The sequence below is a fragment of the Pseudophryne corroboree genome, chromosome 3 (genome assembly GCF_028390025.1).
Source record: "Pseudophryne corroboree isolate aPseCor3 chromosome 3, aPseCor3.hap2, whole genome shotgun sequence".
In the NCBI taxonomy this organism is placed as follows: domain Eukaryota; kingdom Metazoa; phylum Chordata; class Amphibia; order Anura; family Myobatrachidae; genus Pseudophryne; species Pseudophryne corroboree.
Window position 1 is genome coordinate 294,128,035 of NC_086446.1, and position 14,609 is coordinate 294,142,643.

Below are 14,609 nucleotides of genomic sequence, written 5' to 3' on the forward strand. Positions count from 1 at the left end.
GGTCGTCAAGAATTTCAGCGCGCAGTGGGCTCACTCGCAGGTAGATCCCTGGATCCTGCAGATAATATCTCAGGGGTACAGGTTGGAACTAGAGACGAATCCACCTCGCCGTTTCCTGAAGTCTGCTTTACCAACGTCCCCCTCCGACAGGGTGACGGTCTTGGAAGCCATTCACAAGCTGTACTCTCAGCAGGTGATAGTCAAGGTACCCCTTTTACAACAAGGAAAGGGGTATTATTCCACTCTATTTGTGGTACCGAAGCCGGATGGCTCGGTAAGACCTATTCTAAATCTGAAATCCTTGAACCTGTACATAAAGAAGTTCAAGTTCAAGATGGAGTCACTCAGAGCAGTGATAGCAAACCTGGAAGAAGGGGACTTTATGGTATCCTTGGACATCAAGGATGCGTATCTCCACGTTCCAATTTACCCCTCACACCAGGGGTACCTCAGGTTCGTCGTACAGAACTGTCACTATCAGTTTCAGACGCTGCCGTTCGGATTGTCCACGGCACCTCGGGTCTTTACCAAGGTAATGGCCGAGATGATGATTCTTCTTCGAAGAAAAGGCGTATTAATTATCCCATACTTGGACGATCTCCTAATAAGGGCAAGGTCCAGAGAACAGCTAGAGATGGGATTAGCACTGTCTCAAGAAGTGCTAAAACAGCACGGGTGGATTCTGAATATTCCAAAATCCCAGTTAATTCCGACAACACGTCTGCTGTTCCTAGGGATGATTCTGGACACGGTTCAGAAAAAGGTTTTTCTCCCGGAGGAAAAAGCCAAGGAGTTATCCGAGCTTGTCAGGAACCTCCTAAAACCAGGAAAGGTGTCTGTACATCAATGCACAAGAGTCCTGGGAAAAATGGTGGCTTCTTACGAAGCAATTCCATTCGGCAGATTCCACGCAAGAATTTTCCAGAGGGATCTGTTGGACAAATGGTCAGGGTCGCATCTTCAGATGCACCAGCGGATAACCCTGTCTCCAAGGACAAGGGTATCTCTTCTGTGGTGGTTGCAGAGTGCTCATCTATTGGAGGGCCGCAGATTCGGCATACAGGATTGGATCCTGGTGACCACGGACGCCAGCCTGAGAGGCTGGGGAGCAGTCACACAAGGAAGAAACTTCCAGGGCGTGTGGTCGAGCCTGGAAACGTCTCTTCACATAAACATTCTGGAACTAAGAGCAATCTACAATGCTCTAAGCCAGGCAGAACCTCTGCTTCAAGGAAAACCGGTGTTGATCCAGTCGGACAACATCACGGCAGTCGCCCATGTGAACAGACAGGGCGGCACAAGAAGCAGGAGTGCAATGGCAGAAGCTGCAAGGATTCTTCGCTGGGCAGAGAATCATGTGATAGCACTGTCAGCAGTGTTCATCCCGGGAGTGGACAACTGGGAAGCAGACTTCCTCAGCAGACACGACCTTCACCCGGGAGAGTGGGGACTTCATCCAGAAGTTTTCCACATGCTGGTAACCCGTTGGGAAAGACCAATGGTGGACATGATGGCGTCTCGCCTCAACAAAAAACTGGACAGGTATTGCGCCAGGTCAAGAGATCCGCAGGCAATAGCTGTGGACGCGCTGGTAACGCCTTGGGTGTACCAGTCGGTGTATGTGTTTCCTCCTCTGCCTCTCATACCAAAAGTATTGAGAATTATACGGCAAAGAGGCGTAAGAACGATACTAGTGGTTCCGGATTGGCCAAGAAGGACTTGGTACCCGGAACTTCAAGAGATGATCACGGAAGATCCGTGGCCTCTACCTCTGAGAAGGGACTTGCTTCAGCAGGGTCCCTGTCTGTTTCAAGACTTACCGCGGCTGCGTTTGACGGCATGGCGGTTGAACGCCGGATCCTAAAGGAAAAAGGCATGCCGGAAGAAGTCATTCCTACTTTGATTAAAGCAAGGAAGGAAGTAACCGCGCAACATTATCACCGCATTTGGCGAAAATATGTTGCGTGGTGCGAGGATCGGAGTGCTCCGACGGAGGAATTTCAACTGGGTCGATTCCTACATTTCCTGCAATCAGGATTGTCTATGGGTCTCAAATTGGGATCTATTAAGGTTCAAATTTCGGCCCTGTCGATTTTCTTCCAAAAAGAATTGGCTTCAGTTCCTGAAGTCCAGACTTTTGTTAAGGGAGTGCTGCATATACAGCCCCCTGTGGTGCCTCCAGTGGCACCGTGGGATCTCAATGTTGTTTTGGACTTTCTCAAATCTCATTGGTTTGAACCACTAAAAACTGTGGATTTAAAATATCTCACATGGAAAGTGACCATGCTACTAGCCCTGGCTTCGGCCAGGAGAGTGTCAGAACTGGCAGCTTTATCTTACAAAAGCCCATATCTGATTTTCCATTCGGACAGGGCAGAACTGCGGACTCGTCCGCATTTTCTCCCTAAGGTGGTGTCAGCATTTCATCTGAACCAACCTATTGTAGTGCCTGCGGCTACAAGCGACTTGGAGGACTCCAAGTTGTTGGACGTTGTCAGCGCTTTAAAAATATACATTTCAAGGACAGCTGGAGTCAGGAAATCTGACTCGCTGTTTATACTATATGCTCCCAACAAGTTGGGCGCTCCTGCGTCTAAGCAGACTATTGCTCGCTGGATTTGTAGTACGATTCAGCTTGCACATTCTGTGGCAGGCCTGCCACAGCCAAAATCGGTAAAAGCCCACTCCACAAGGAAGGTGGGTTCTTCTTGGGCGGCTGCCCGAGGGGTCTCGGCATTACAACTCTGCCGAGCGGCTACGTGGTCGGGGGAGAACACGTTTGTAAAATTCTACAAATTTGATACCCTGGCTAAGGAGGACCTGGAGTTCTCTCATTCGGTGCTACAGAGTCATCCGCACTCTCCCGCCCGTTTGGGAGCTTTGGTATAATCCCCATGGTCCTTTCAGGAACCCCAGCATCCACTAGGACGATAGAGAAAATAAGAATTTACTTACCGATAATTCTATTTCTCGGAGTCCGTAGTGGATGCTGGGCGCCCATCCCAAGTGCGGATTATCTGCATTACTTGTACATAGTTACAAAAATCGGGTTATTATTGTTGTGAGCCATCTTTTCAGAGGCTCCGCTGTTATCATACTGTTAACTGGGTTTAGATCACAGGTTGTACGGTGTGATTGGTGTGGCTGGTATGAGTTTTACCCGGGATTCATAAATCCTTCCTTATTGTGTACGCTCGTCCGGGCACAGTACCTAACTGAGGCTTGGAGGAGGGTCATAAGGGGAGGAGCCAGTACACACCACCTGATCGTAAAGCTTTACTTTTTGTGCCCTGTCTCCTGCGGAGCCGCTATTCCCCATGGTCCTTTCAGGAACCCCAGCATCCACTACGGACTCCGAGAAATAGAATTATCGGTAAGTAAATTCTTATTTTCTCTAACGTCCTAGTGGATGCTGGGGACTCCGTAAGGACCACGGGGAATAGACGGGCTCCACAGGAGACATGGGCACTTTAAGAAAGAATTTGGATTCTGGTGTGCTCTGGCTCCTCCCTCTATGTCCCTCCTCCAGACCTTAGCTTGAATCTGTGCCCGGACGAGCTGGGTGCTACTTAGTGAGCTCTCCTGAGCTTGCTATAAGAAAGTATTTTGTTAGGTTTTTTATTTTCAGGGAGATCTGCTGGCAACAGACTCCCTGCATCGTGGGACTGAGGGGAGAGAAGCAGCCCTACTCTCTGAAGATAGGTCCTGCTTCTTAGGCTACTGGACACCATTCGCTCCAGAGGGATCGTACACAGGATCTCACCCTTTGTCGTCCGATCCCGGAGCCGCGCCGCCGTCCCCCTCGCAGAGCCGGTAGACAGAAGCCGGGTGAAAGAAGCAAGAAGACTTCGAAATCGGTGGCAGAAGACTCCAGTCTTCACTGAGGTAGCGCACAGCACTGCAGCTGTGCGCCATTGCTCCCACACTACACCCACATACTCCGGTCACTGTAGGGTGCAGGGCGCAGGGGGGGGGCGCCCTGGGCAGCAATTAGGACCTCTTGGCAAAAGTTAGACATATATACAGTTGGGCACTGTATATATGTATGAGCCCCCGCCATAAGTGTACAGAAACGCGGGACAGAGCCCGCCGCTGAGGGGGCGGGGCTTCTTCCACAGCACTCACCAGCGCCATTTTCTCTCCACAGCTCCGCTGCGAGGAAGCTCCCCAGGCTCTCCCCTGCAGATTCACGGTAGAAGAGGGTAAAAAGAGGGGGGGGGGGGTGGCACATAAATTATGCGCAAAAACATAATATACAGCAGCTACTGGGTTAACACTAAGTTACTGTGTGATTCCTGGGACATATAGCGCTGGGGTGTGTGCTGGCATACTCTGTCTCTCCAAAGGGCCTTGTGGGGGAACTGTCTTCAAAAAGAGCATCCCGTGTGTGTGTGTGGTGTGTCGGTACGCTTGTGTCGACATGTTTGACGAGGAAGCCTATGTGGAAGCAGAGCGGGAGCAAATGAATGTGGTCTCCGCCGACGGCGCTGACACCTGATTGGATGGATATGTGGAAGGTTTTAAATGATAATGTTAATTCCTTGCATAAAAGGTTGGATAAAGCTGAAACCTTAGGACAGTCAGGGTCTCAGCCCATGCCTGATCCGATGTCGCAGAGGCCGTCCGGGTCTCAGAAGCGCCCACTATCCCAAATTGTTGACACAGATACCGACATGGATTCTGACTCCAGTGTCGATTATGATGATGCAAAGTTACAGCCTAAATTGGCTAAAGCCATCCGTTATATGATTATAGCAATGAAGGATGTGTTGCACATCACAGAGGAAACCCCAGTCCCTGACAAGAGGGTTCATATGTATGGGGAAAAAAGGCAGGAGGTGACCTTTCCCCCTTCACATGAGCTAAATGAGTTATGTGAAAAGGCTTGGGAATCTCCAGATAAACTGCAGATTTCCAAGAGGATGCTTATGGCGTATCCCTTCCCGCCAACGGACAGGTTACGCTGGGAATCTAACACGCTTATCCAAGAGGGAAGCCCTGCCGTCACAGGATACGGCCACCCTAAAAGATGCTGCGGATTGAAAGCAAGAGGGTACCCTGAAGTCCATTTATACACATTCGGGTACCTTACTAAGGCCGGCAATTGCGTCGGCCTGGGTGTGTAGTGCTGTAGCAGCATGGACGGATACCTTAGACAAGGATACTATATTAATGACCCTGGGGCATATAAAAGACGCTGTCTTATATATGAGAGATGCTCAAAGAGATATTAGCCTACTGGGCTCTAGAATAAATGTCGATTTCTGCCAGAAGGGTCCTGTGGACTCTGCAATGGACAGGTGATGCCGACTCAAAAAGGCACATGGAGGTTTTACCTTACAAGGGTGAGGAATTGTTTGGGGAGGGTCTCTCGGACCTGGTCTCCACAGCTACTGCAGGAAAGTCAAATTTTTTTGCCATATGTTCTCTCACAACCTAAGAAAGCACCGTATTACCAAATGCAGTCCTTTCGATCACAAAAAGGCAAGAAAGTCCGAGGTGCGTCCTTTCTTGCCAGAGGCAGGGGCAGAGGAAAGAAGCTGCACAACACAGCTAGTTCCCAGGAACAGAAGTCCTCCCCGGCTTCCACTAAATCCACCGCATGACGCTGGGGCTCCACAGGCGGAGCTAGGCCCGGTGGGGGCGCGTCTCCGAAATTTCAGCCACAAGTGGGTCCACTCCCAGGTAGATCCCTGGGCAATAGAGATTGTGTCTCAGGGATACATGCTGGAATTCGAAGAGATGCCCCCTAACCGATACCTCAAATCGGCCCTGCCAGCTTCCCCATTAGAGAGGGAAATAGTGTTAGCTGCAATTCACAAATTGTATCTTCAGCAGGTGGTGGTCAAGGTTCCCCTCCTTCAACAAGGGAAGGGTTATTATTCGACCATGTTTGTGGTACCGAAACCGGACGGTTCGGTCAGACCCATATTGATTTTTTTTTTTTTTTTTTGTATAATCTGTTTTTATTGAAAAAGAGTACAGACTTGTGTCAACGTATACACACGTATGATCATGTAAACGGCTAAACATAGTGGCGTACATAAATATGAACAAAGTGTGGTCAATGTTTCCAAGGTCTGCACTAACAATTTTAAAATAAAGAACATTAGAAGAAAACTGACACAGAACGAGAAAAAGAACATAACCGAGAAAAAGGTGAGAGCGCCGAGAATGCTAAGAAAAGGAGGGAAGGATATGTGAACTGAACGGACAAATTCAAATATGCAGGCACGGGGAAGCTGGCCACTAGGCTCCCATCTCAGTTCATATCATAGAAGAGGTATAGTTCTTGTATGACTCGGAGGTCTTATACTCAATCCAAGGCAACCACGTAGCGATAAACTCAGACCGTCTATCCCAGCGGTCAGTAATATATCTTCCATATTCATGTAGTAGTCCAGTCTGGAGAACCAGGTACAACATGTAGGAGGCCTGGAGGACCTCCACAGAGCGGGTATTACTGCTCAGGCGGCATTGCCAAGGTGTCTTAATAGTGATGACCTATAGGTAGAAAGAGGGGTAGTGGAGTGGTTCAGTAGCCAAAAAGCCGGGTCAGAGGGGACAGGAGCATGTAATTACATCCCCCCCAAAAAGATTTAATAAGGGGACAGGTCCACCAGATGTGCAACAAAGAGCCTAGGTCTTTATGACATCTCCAACAGGCAGGTGAGATAGATGGGGAAAAAGCGTGGAGGAGGGTAGGGTGCCTGTACCATCTCATCAGAATCTTATATTGTGTTTCTCTGACCTGTATGCATATAGAACTCCCATGGGCTTTAAGAAAGATAGAGTCCCACTCCCTATCTGAGAGTGAGATATTCAGGTCTCTTTCCCATTTTTGGGTGAAAAGAGGAGGAGTCAAATGCACTTAAGAGTTTATACAGGGTGGACACCGTGTGTACGGGGTTCAGGTGCGCAACACATATCTTTTCAAATAGGGTCAGCTCCCGGGATGCCTGCCGGTATATATTATCCGCATATAGGAAGTGTCGAACCTGCAAGAACTTCCAGAAGTCAGCCTGCGGAATCTCCCATTTTGTCCGAATATCCGAGAATTGCTTGACCCCTGATGGTTGAACTAGCTGACCCACTCTAAAAAGTCCCTCCAGCGCCCAGTTTCGGTAATAACCCAGGGAGAGTCCAGGTGGGAAAGCCGGGTTGCTCAAAAAGGAAGTAAGGGGGCCAAATACCGAGGAAAGGGCCGGTCGTCGCCTTATTCCTCTCCAGAAGGAAAGCGTAGGGGAAACAGTTGGGTGAGGGAGCGGGAGTTTGGGTAAGGTCTGGAGCCAAGGGAAAATTTTGGGGTACATCTGGACACATAGGCCCTCTAAGACCACCCAATGTTTCACCTCCTGGTCCAGTCCAAGACCCTGTTCAGGAGGATTGCATGATAATAGGTTTTAATATCTGGGAGTAGAAACCCACCTTTTTTAGGCGGGCGAGTCAGAATGGTTCTACCAATTCTGGACCTCTTACGTCGCCAAATAAATTGTTGGATTAAGGATCCTATGGTCTGGGATCCGAATCTGTAAGGTCTGGAGGAGATAGAGCAATTTGGGCAGTGTGTTCATTTTTACAACATTGATTCTGCCTAGCCATGAAAGATTGTGGTGTTGCCATCTGCAGTAGTCGTTTCTAATGGCCTGGAGAATAGGGAGGAAGTTTAGGGACATCAGTCGCGATAAGTCGCTAGAAAGTTGGACTCCTAGATACGTGATGTGGGAATTTCTCCATATAAATGGGAAAGTGGATTTCAAAACCGTTAAAGTCGTTGGAGGGATTGAGATATGGAGGGCATAGGATTTGGACGTGTTGACTTTAAAACCTGAGAGTGAGCTGAAATTGTCCAGCTCACACATCAGGTGGGGGAGTGAGTGGGTGGGTTGTGTGACAACTGTCAACAGGTCATCTGCAAACAGAGCAAGTTTATATTCCATGTTACCTACTTGAAGCCCCTTAATACAGTCATTCGCTCTAACAGCTCTGGCCAAGGCTTCGATACATAGAACGAAGATCAGGGGGGACAAGGGGCAGCCCTGTCTCGTTCCATTGCTTATAGAGAAATTATCAGAAAGGATCCCATTAACCCGCACTCTAGCCGATGGCTGTGTATAGAGTGATAATATTCTATGGAGGGCTTGTGGGCCCAACCCAATGTGCTCCAGCACCGCCCTCATGAAGTGCCAATTGACTCTATCGAAGGCCTTTTCGGCATCTGTAGACAGCAGGACAGAAGATGTCCCGCTGCTAGAGGCCAGATGTATAAGGTTGAGGATCTTTGTCGTATTATCTTTTGCTTCTCGGCCCGGAACAAAGACCACCTGGTCACTGAATGAGTGATGGGAGAAACTCGTTCAATCTAAGGGCCATCAATTTTGCAAAAAGTTTGAGATCCACATTGAGCAAAGAGATGGGCCTGTAGCTGGAACACACTGAGGGGTCTTTCCCCTGTTTAGGAATCACAGTGATCTGAGCCTCTAGAGACTGACGTGAGAAGTGTGTATTTGCAGAGATGGAGTTAAAGGCCTGTAACAATCTGGGGGCTAGAGTCTCCTTAAATGTCTTATAATAGGTGGCAGTAAAACCGTCCGGGCCTGGGCTTTTACGTAGGGGTGTGGAGGAGATAACTTGTTCTACTTCAGTTAGAGTGAAGGGAGCTTCTAGGGAGTCACGGGCGGAGAGTGGCAACTGGGGAAACGCCACCTTAGCTAAGTATTCCCTGGATCTCAACATATTAGAAAGGGGATCGTGAGCCGGAGAAGGGTCACCCAGGTTATATAAGGTGGTATAGTAGTTTTTAAAACTCTCTGCTATCTCCGGTGACTTAAAGCATACGGAGCCCGCACCATTTTTCATAGAGGGAATAAAAGAGGCCATTCTCTGGAATCTAATTGCCTGTGCTAGCAAGCGTCCTGGTTTATTTCCCCATTTATAGTATTTGCCGTTACATTTACGGGAGAGAGGCTTGGGTTTTATTATTGAGGGTTGTCCGGAGGTGCATCCGGGCTTCGGACAACTCCGCCAAGTCGGAGGGAGACAGGGAGGATTTATGGCGGGCCTCTAGAGAATGGATTTTATGCAACAAAGTGGTGATTAAGGCCAGTCTATTCTTCTTCAGGAAGGAGCCCAAGTGGATCAATTTACCTCTTATGACACATTTGTGGGCCTCCCAGACAGTGATTTTGGATAGATCCCCCGTATCGTTAATAACAAAGTACTCTGATAACGCCTTGTCTAGTTCTGATTTGCAATACTCATCGTGTAAGAGGGATTCATTAAGGCGCCAGGTCCAAGGGCCAGTGGATCGGGAGGGGGCAGCGAGAGATAGGAATACCGGGCATGGTCCGACCAAGTAATGGAGCCAATAGAGGCGTCTACTAATAAGGGGAGGTGTCTATGGCTCAAAAACAAATAGTCTAGTCGAGAATAGACCTGATGCGGGTGTGAGAAGAATGAGAAATCTCTGTCAGCGGGATGTGAGACTCTCCAGGAGTCAGCTAATTGAAGTTCATGAAAGACCTTCCTAACCTGTCTATATTTTTGTGCAAAGAATTTAGGGGCTGGCGGGGATGTGTCAATGGTGGGGTCCATGGACCAGTTTGTCACCTCCCAAAACAACAATACCTGTCAGAAGGGCATCTAGTCGGGGGATTTGGGACCGGAAGAAGGACAGTTGGCCCTGGTTTGGAGCATAGAGGGCTATGAGAGTGTACGCCTGAGAAAATATATTGCATTGGACCACCAGCAATCTCCCAGGAACTAATTTATGGACAGAGACAAGAGAAAAGTATAGCAACCCCTTTAGACTTACTTTCGGGATTATTGGAGTAGAAAGCGAGGGGAAAGCTATGACTTATTAACGTGGGCCTACGAGCAGAAATCTTAAAGTGCGTCTCCTGAATCAGGGCCACATCTACCCCGTCTGACCGCAGTGTCCGAAATAAATGGGACCTCTTTTCAGGAATGTTAAGACCGTTAGCAGTAATTGAGGCAAATTTAAGAGTACCCGGGGCAGACATCACATCGTTTCACAGCACAGGATAGCAAGAGACTCGGACCGGTCACCAAAAAAAAATAAAAAACAATACAGAAAAGAGAGAAAGGAAGAAGAGTAGAACACAGAGAATAGGAACATCATAAACAAATAAACACCCGCAATGGGAGAGCAGGTAAGTATATATACCAGCTTCCCCATAGGGCACAGCGGCCGTGTGCGGGACTGGGGCAAGGGAGTCACCCCCACAGGCACTATATCTAGTATAACCATTTTAGAACCATGCAAACATTGGTAGGAATCGGCAGCAACATCTAATTAATCACTAATATAGTCACAAAACTACTCCAGGTCTGTTGGCAAAACCGGGGGGGGGGACACAGTGAAGCGGATCAGTAGTAGTGCGAGGCCATACAGATCGTGTCGCACCCGGCGTGCCACAGCCGGAACGTGAAAGCCTCCTGCATAAAGCAAGGAGGGTCTGGTCTACAGGGCAGTGACGAGCAGTTTCTTCAGGTAGTGGAAGAGTCCTGGCACGCGGGCAGGGGTTTTGAAGCTTTCTTCCGAGAGTTAGTTACAACTTGCCATGGCGCTCCATTCCCCGCAGGTTGGGGCGGGTATAGATCCGGGAGAATGAAGTCCCAGTCCGGGATCTTCAGAGGTAGGAGACCGAGAACGGAGCAGAAAGTGGGGAGATCGGAGGGAGTAAATAGGGTGTGTATCTTCCCCGAAGCAGATACCTGTAGGCTGAAAGGGAAACCCCATCGGTATTTCAGTTGTCGCTTGCGGAGTTCCTCTGTAAGGGGGCGGAGGATCTTTCTTTGTTGAAGCGTATGCCAGGAGAGATCCTGGAAGATGGAGATTGGGTCACCATTAAAGTCCAGGTCATCTATGCGGCGCACTTTGCTCATAATTTCCTCTTTCTGAGCGTAGTAGTGCAATCGACATATAACATCCCGGGGCCGGTCAGAGGGGAGCCCTCTTGGTTTGAGGGCGTGGTGAGCCCCCTGTCGAAGACTATGGCGGGGGCCGGGTCTTTATCCAAAACTGCGTGGAATATTTTCGTCAGGGCATCAACTAGGCCCGTCTGGGGGACATCTTCTGGGATACTCCTCACCCGAACATTGTTCCTCCTACCTCTGTTGTCCAAATCCAACACACGAGTCCGCAACGACCGGATTTCCTCAGATTGAGCTTTAATGACATCCGTTAGAGACCCCAGAAAGGCATCCGCAGAGTCACGATGGTCCTCTAGTGTGGACACTCTATCTGAAAGCTGCGAGATATCATGTTTGATAGATGCCAGCTCTCTACGCATGGTGTCTTGGAGGTCTTGTTTAGTTGGAAGCGTTTTCATAAACTGCAGGATGTCCTGTGGACGTGTGGGGCAGGTTGCTCCATCGCTAATGGGACGGATTGACAGGAGGAAGGGCTTGCGGGGGAAAGACCTCCAGAAAGCGCAGCGGGAGTGGTGTGTAGGAACGCTCTCATTCCCGGCTGGGACACTGTCTCCCTAGGTTGTGTCGTATTACTTTTCTTTCTCCCGGATCTGACCATGCTGAAAGAAGGACAGGTGGTTAAATGATAGCATGTGATGGCGCTGCCATACGCTTAGTGCTGCTCAGTATGCTGCGAAGTGCCTACAGCATGGTGATTCCCGGTGGAATGGCACTAGCACGCCATTAATTAATATCAGCCATGAAGATAATGAAGCTCACAGTGGGCGTCGGTTTCTGTCTCCCCGGGGAGGAGAGGGCGGGTGCTGGGCATCCGCGTCGCCGGCTCCCAATATGCGTCCCGAGACAATTTGCAGAATCTATCAGGCAGGTATAGGACAGGAGAATCACAGCTATCAGTCCATGTATTTATGTTGGAGAGCCACAAGGGGGAGCTCCAACTCAGCACATAAACTTCATACTTAGAGAAATAGCTGCATGCAAGACCACCATCAGCCGATGATATAAGGAGAGGGCCAGCTGTTTTTCAGGCCTGCGGCAGCTGGGGGTGCTCGTATGTGTGAGGCAGGCACCCGCAGGTGTACGTTCGGGGCCCGCCGTGGCCGTGCTCCGATCCCGGAACTCACGGCCGGATCCCCACTCAACTTTAGCCCCCGGTCTCATTGCAGGGTGGACGGAGGCCGCGGCCGCCCGGCGACGGAGGGAGCCGCTCGATCCGCCAATGCCACGCAGAACGCGGCCGTGGATGTACTTCAGCGGGGGCAGAGGTGTCGTGCACACCGCAGAGCCGCCGGGTGACAAGGGCCAAGCAGGCGGGGGAGACTCACCAGCTGTCCAGAGCCGCTACTTCCGCCAGGCTCGCAGGGCCTTCACCTCTGCCGTCGAGTCTCAGGGGAGAAGACCGGAGGGCTGCCGCAGCTCCCGTCGCGTGGATAGACGTCTCCGCTCCTGGCCTCCGCCGCTCGTCGCGGGTGCAGGTGCCTCCACACCCGAGCTCCGTAGTAGGGATGTGACGCTCAGCCGCGCGCCGAGTCCGGGGGGAGACTCCCACTACAGTCCCCGGCTCCACAGGGAGGGGTAGGCCACAACCCGCAAAAACCCTTAAAAGGGTCCCCCGGCTCCGCAGCCACAACCCCTCGATCAGACAGGCTGAGGATCAATACCAGGAGACAGTGGGGTCAGTGGGAGCCCCTAGTTATATGTAATTTCTGCCAACTTGTGTAAGGCTGGCAGGAGCTCCTGCTCTCAGCTTGCTGGCCAGACCACGCCCCCCCCCCCATATTGAATTTAAAATCTGTGAACATATACCTGAAAAGGTTCAAGTTCAAGATGGAATCGCTCAGAGCGGTCATTGCAAGCCTGGAAGAGGGGGAGTTTATGGTGTCTCTGGACATAAAGGATGCATACCTTCATGTCCCCATTTATCCACCTTGATAAAGCCTAATATTTATCTTATTTAAAACACTCTAAAAGGTTAAAGAATACTGTACGCTATTGACGTATGGAGTACCGTAAGGGTACGCACGTTGCGTAACAATCGCTTAGCCGTAGTCGAGACGCTCAAGCGTTACGTTCGCTCACGGCCAAGAGATCACAGGCAGGCACGCTATTGGCTGCCGACTAACGTAATGATTTGCTATAGCGATGCGAACGCTCGAGACCACGAGGAGATCACCAGCGGCGCAGACGCTCACAATGTTAAACCTTATATCTAAACCATAAACAATGTAATATGCAGTAAAACCTTAGTGTAGAGATAGGGTGTAGATGCAACACAGTGTAACCTTATTAACTTAAAAGCTGTTCGAGCGTCACCGACGCTCTGAGAATACTTAACACTATAAGAAATACACAAATACCGTGCTTAGGGTCTAACGCCTAATATGAATGTTATACTTGAAAAAGAATAATACAATTACAAGTTATACACTACAATATAACATAGACTAACTAACCAGATAACTACACAGTAAATACAATACAATACAATACAATTACGTTTTAAGGGAAAATGAAAGAAAAGGGAGAAGAGAGAGAGAGAGAGATATGGCCCATAATAACAAGAAAGACAATATGATTGCAGAGAAAAACTTACGCACAAAGGGGAACGATCGCATGCGCCTCTGGACATCCAGCTCCCGATTATCAGCAATGAGAACCGTTGAAGAGTGAGCTGGATGTGATCGGCTTGTCTATTTATGCCCCACACACAATACAATTCAATGGTCCCTACAATCTCATTGTTCATTGGACACAGGAATTCCTCCTCGCATTATAACAAAAGGTCATAGGTTGATTCATACAGGTGGGCTGTGTCTACTTCCAACTGCTCAGGTGGGTGGGAAACTAGGTTTCCCGCCGCATGGATAAGTAAGTGCAAATAATAGTAAATGGACATAAACTTCTTATGTCCATAACTATTCGCACGAGCGATTAATCTGCTTCAAACCAACACCGGAATATTGCTAATTAAATACTCTTCCGATGGATACTAAACACCACTGTATTACTCCTGTCTGACCCTTCGTATCAAACAATGAGGGGTCTCTCTGTCCATGAACATGCTATATTAACCAAACTTTCAGATTCTATCAAAGGGACCATAATCTACAAAATACATTATATAGTTAAAATATGTTATGAACGAGTCGCCCGCTAGACGCACACAAACTCTACCGTAAATGCGCATATCGTGCGCCTGCGGGTGCACGCGACTGCGAGTATGCGCACGCACGGGAGAGTGTACGCATGCGCAGTGAGGACATGTATGAGGTGCAAATATGGCAGTGTGCATCGTGATATTTTTCTGACTTTGACAGTCCACCCTTTGGCAGTCAACAATAACTGCCACTTCCTAAAACATTTCAAAAAGAGAAAAATATATGTCAAGTGTAAATAAATTTCTATGGTTGGGTAGGGGAGGAGAGGAGAAGTTAGGAAAAGGGTATGACCTAGTGAGATAGCAGAAGCATGTGTGTGTGAATCCGTGTTTGGGGGCCATGTATCATCGTGCCGTACGTGTTTTAAATCAAGCTTCGAGGTACTGCGAAGTATACATTTGAATTCCTTCTTATCCCGTGGTACGGGTCTGTGGATGGGCTGTCAAACTTTACCGAGCTCTTTTCGGCTGTGGTTGCAACAAAATGGGGGAGCAC